Source organism: Nicrophorus vespilloides, unplaced genomic scaffold, assembly GCF_001412225.1.
Source record: "Nicrophorus vespilloides isolate i.1.1-1 unplaced genomic scaffold, Nicve_v1.0, whole genome shotgun sequence".
Taxonomy (NCBI): Eukaryota; Metazoa; Arthropoda; class Insecta; order Coleoptera; family Silphidae; genus Nicrophorus; species Nicrophorus vespilloides.
The window spans coordinates 150,945-156,263 of NW_017099515.1; the positions used below are offsets into that span (position 1 = coordinate 150,945).

The window sequence follows — 5,319 nt, forward strand, 5'->3', positions numbered from 1 at the left end:
TCGTACGCATGTTATCGTAATCATAATAGAGTGCAGATTTGTTAGTACCAGCTAATTATGCGGTTGCCGTTGTTGAGGTACCATTAGTTTGGGTTGTAAATGGATATAGAAAGGCCACACTATGCACATACTACAGAAAATTAATTAATGTACCTGCCGGCTATGCGACTAACAGGGAGCCGTGGATGAACTTGCAACCACCCCCTTTGCAGAAACCGCCTCCACCGACGCCGCCTCTGCCCTACCCACCCCCAAAACACGGGCCATATTTACTAAAATTAAATTTTATTAACGAGCGCACCTCTCCGCGAAATTGCGATTACCAAGAGATTACCCCTAAATCTACTTCAACTTAATTCAATTTACTTAATTACATTTGAACTACGGCGGCTGGCTACTACCCGAACTTCCCTTTACCGTCCATATTATTGCTTTTTTTATTTACACGTTGTATTAATTTCTAATTTGTAGTTTAATCGCTGATGCATGAATGAATAATTTAAACATAAATCAATTATATTTATTTTAACAGCTTTAATAAAATTATACAAAAAAATATGTACTAATTGACAAAAATATTCACGTTCATTAGGACGTTATCCGTAGTAACCCAGGTTTTAATCCTGGTCAAGGCAATCTAACAGAATATTTGTATACAATTATTATTCTATACTTATTTTTACAATTGTCACTATTGAAAAAGTTGAAAAAATTGAAGATATCAAGCCGTGATCGTCTAGTGGTTAGGACCCTACGTTGTGGCCGTAGTAACCCAGGTTCGAATCCTGGTCACGGCATTCTAGCAGAATATTTTTAAACAATATTGATTCTAGATGATATTGAATAATTTATAAATAGAAATAGTTAAATTTATAATTAAAATTAAGCTATTTTAGTAGTAGTACCATCAAGGTCTCCGAATTATAGCAGAATAATTTACAAATTAAGAAAAGTAAAAGAACTATTCAATGTCATTCAAACCCTGATCGCGATACACTGTATAAACTTGTGTTTGAGTATTCAATATAATTCAAAGTTATTTAAGTTTACATATGAGAGCGACTAATAGCCGAATGGTTAAGTCGCCCTACCCACGTGCTAGTGGGCACAGGTTCAAATCCTGGTCAAGCCCTTTGTGAGCCCTATCAGTGCTTGCAGCAATAGGGCCATCGTTAATCACAGATTTACAGTGAAATGAATGAGGTTCCGCATATGAACTTTCAGCCTAGTCGATGGACAATGACAGTGTTAAGAATAGCAGTAGATTCACAGTCAAAGGAAATAGTGGAATCGTAGAGCATCAATATACTACTGAAGCTAACCTACAAGACAACAGCCATCATAACTATCCACCGGGAAAGATTACCTACTTAATGTCAATCGCAATCTTAAATTTACTCATTGTTAACATAGATGAACATAGATGAATTGTGAATAAAATTACATGACATAAAAAAAAATTACAAATGAAAGAGTTCAAAAAAATTGTATTTGTCTACAATTAAAAAACTGACATATAGAAAGATTTAAATTTAATGAGTTCAATTTTATATTATATAATTTGTCTATATAAACTTAATCAATAAATATTATTTACGTTTAGAAAAAGTGTGAATTATGTAAAGCAAACTTAACATTTAAATTATATAATTATTAATTCTTCCGTGTTTTAAGTTTATATATAATACACAAAATAAGTTTTTGTTGAATAAAATCAATTATATTTGAGAAATTATCAATGTTATATAGAACTGAATGTGAAATGTATGTTACTTATATTTCAATAATTTGCTGTACTGAATTTGGGAATCCGTGTATAGCGGATACTCAAGTTTGGGACAAACAACGATAGATTAATTCTTCATTCAACTATAGGCAGTGTTTCGGGAGAGATAAAGTTTTATTGTATCCGAAACCGTAAATTCGGCAACAAAGTTCCGTCTATCTCAAATGTACGTCAGGGTTTCAGGGTTGTATCCAAAATTCCGACGATTCTCTGTCGTCCCATCAAAGGATGGACGCGAATGTTTGTAACTCGGATTAGCAAGGATAATGTGGAATCGCTTCAAATCATAATGAATGTACATTTTGTCGGTGGTTTACACCAAAAACCGCCGACGCTAAATCACGTTTACATTTAATACCGTTCTTTCCGATGTTTGTACACATTTGCATATGGAAATCACAATTACCCATCTCTGATTCATTCAAAATATTCCATTTTTATTTTTTTTAATTAATTTAAGTATTACAATTGTAATTTCCATTTCAACTCAATAAAAATTAAGTACTTAGAAGATTTAAGCTTTCAACGATTAAACTAATTTTATTTTAAAGATTTTACTTAAGTGAACTGTCTTATATAGTTTATGTAAACTAGAATTGATATTGTTTAAAATTATTCTGCCAGAATGCCGTGACCAGGATTCAAACTACGGCCACAACGTAGGGTCCTAACCACTAGACGATCACGGCTTCATTTCTACAAAAAAGTCACCTTTCTCCAAGAAAAAAGTAGTCTATATTATCTAGCATTGATTCTGTTTAAAAGTATTCTGCCAGAATGCCGTGACCAGGATTCGAACCTGGGTTACTACGGCCACAACGTAGGGTCCTAACCACTAGACGATCACGGCTTGATTTATACAATAAGCCACCTTTCTCCAAGAAAAAAGTAGTCTATATCATCTAGAATTGATTCTGTTTAAAAGTATTCTGCCAGAATGCCGTGACCAGGATTCGAACCTGGGTTACTACGGCCACAACGTAGGGTCCTAACCACTAGACGATCACGGCTCGATTTCTACAAGAAATTCACCTTTCTCCAATTGGAAAGTATATAGGACACTGATATTGTTTAATAGTGTTTTGTGAACAGAATTCATATATTGATTACAGGTTGAGTCCTAACTATGCACTAAAATTTATTTTTTTATTTAATTAGATGAACGGTTATAAAGTAATCAAATACAATTTGGAAAGATAAATATTCATATGGTATAGTCTAAAATTGCTGAATGTAGTTGTATTTTGTAACATTTTGGGTAACTTATTTTTTAATTCTTAAATATCTGTAATAGGGTTTAATGATTGTTTATATCATAGTTTAATGAATTTTCACGTTGCGTTAATGTTGTACAAACACGCAAAACATTTAAAATAGACATAATACTATTATTTCTATACATCAGTTAATATAAAATATTTTTTTTAGAAGATCTTTAACAATTTACAACTATGAATTTCAAATCGATCTTAATACCTATTTTATAGATATTTATGGACGATACGCGAGTAAAGCAAAGCAAATAAAATATAAAAAAAATAAAGATAAGTGCCAGCAAACTAAGATACGTTTATGTCCTATATATTATTTCGTTTTGCTCGATAAATTTCTTCCATTCGTAGTTCGTTTTCGTCTTTTCCCTTTTTCTTTCTCTGCGTAGAATTTTTGCCTTATTTTATATCGGATGCTTGGGTAAATAATTTATTTGCCGCCGAATAAAATACGTTACGCACTCATATTTTCGTGGCGGTGATGTATAGACAAGGATGAAAGAAAGCGATGATAATACAGAGTGGATGAGAGAAAGAGAGATGTATTCTCGTGGCGGGTGAAATATAAAATAAAAGCGGAGGAAAAAAAGCTTCCTCACGTATCACAAAAGCAAATCCGAATTGGATGAAAAAAAAAGACAAATATCTTACGTCGCTCGGTAAACAAACCTCGTCGTTGATGCTTTTTTTTGGTCTTGGCTCACGCACCGAAATCCTAAATATTACATGCGGATTCGATATGCTATCGAATGTTGCGACACACTGTATTTCGATTTTGTAGAAAAGCAAACAAAACGCAACGAAGAAAGAAACTGAAGTTATATTGAAAGTAATTCCAATATTGGTTTAGGAAATACATTGTTTTCTATTTTATTTCACACATAAAACTATGAAATGTATCAAATTATCATGAATATTTAATCAGGATTTTTATCTTTGGTTATAATGCCTAAGATCTGAATAACTAAGGTATCTTATAATTGATATTGTTTAAAAGTATTCTATCAGAATGCCGTGACCAGGATTCGAACCTGGGTTACTACGGCCACAACGTAGGGTCCTAACCACTAGACGATCACGGCTTGATTTCTACAAAAAAGTCACCTTTCCCCAAGAAAAAAGTAGTCTATATCATCTAGAATTGATACTGTTTAAAAGTATTCTACCAGAATTATTCAATGTAATCTAGAATTAATGTTGTTTAAATTTATTCTGCCAAAATGGCATTAAAAATATACGATCTTGGGTTACTTAGACGATCATGAACATTTATTTCTGTTTGCTCTGAACACATGACTTTTTGTTTTAAATCTTCCCCATAACATTTTATTAATTATTTATAAAATAATCAACAGTGGTATAAGTCGACTTTGGAAAAAAAATGAGTTAATGGTAATTTTAGTAACATATAGATATACTTTTGTTATATTTATAATTATACGATTTCTTGATAAATTCAAACGCAAACCCTTAAATATTTCGATGTACGAAAAATTAAAGTTTTACCATCAAACTAAAGTTATTCATTCAAACTAGAAAACTAATTTCCATAAACAGAACTTGATTACAAAAAAACTAAAATGGAAATTTTAAAATACAATATACTAACTTATCTAAATCGAATAATTGAAAATAAAGTTAAACGTATTGAAATAATTCAAAAAAAATGCTAAATTAAATTATCTATAATTAGATAGAATTATGTGACGCAAATTTTGGCAATTTTCCGGAATTTACGATCATTCCATTATATTTTGAGTTAATGGTAATTTTAGTAACATATAGATATACTTTTGTCATATTTATAATTATACGATTTCTTGATAAATTCAAACGCAAACCCTTAAATATTTCGATGTACGAAAAATTAAAGTTTTACCACCTTCAAAATCTATTGACTCTTGTGTTTCCATCAATAAATACATACTTTTCAATTAGTAGGAGGTTTTACATTATAAGATAATATTTCAATAGTAATATGTAATTTTTTTTTGTCAATAATAAATTAATTATTTTGAGTTAAAATTATTAAAATAATAAAGGCAGAAAGACCAATGGTTAATAGCTCTTTGAAGCAATAAAATTTTGTTTTATTTGTACTATTGTATTAAGTTTTAAGTTTTGTTATTTACTATTGCAATAAATACTATTAACATTGGATATCTTCCATACATGTAATTAAGTAAACGTTATGCTGTTAAGGGAGGCTTAATGATTATTAATCATAGTTTTAACAGCTTTTCATCTTTCTCTCTCATACAC

The 5,319-nt window shown here is 30.8% G+C and overlaps 4 non-coding genes across 4 annotated transcripts; 1 reads left to right on the forward strand and 3 right to left on the reverse strand.

The window, feature by feature from the left end:
• Positions 1-725: 725 nt before the first annotated feature.
• Positions 726-797, forward strand: Trnah-gug. The gene has a single exon. It is a non-coding gene; the product is annotated as a tRNA-His (tRNA).
• A 1,767-nt stretch (positions 798-2,564) lies between these two features.
• On the reverse strand, positions 2,565-2,636 carry Trnah-gug. The gene has a single exon. It is a non-coding gene; the product is annotated as a tRNA-His (tRNA).
• An 88-nt stretch (positions 2,637-2,724) lies between these two features.
• On the reverse strand, positions 2,725-2,796 carry Trnah-gug. The gene has a single exon. It is a non-coding gene; the product is annotated as a tRNA-His (tRNA).
• A 1,271-nt stretch (positions 2,797-4,067) lies between these two features.
• On the reverse strand, positions 4,068-4,139 carry Trnah-gug. The gene has a single exon. It is a non-coding gene; the product is annotated as a tRNA-His (tRNA).
• Positions 4,140-5,319: the final 1,180 nt, after the last annotated feature.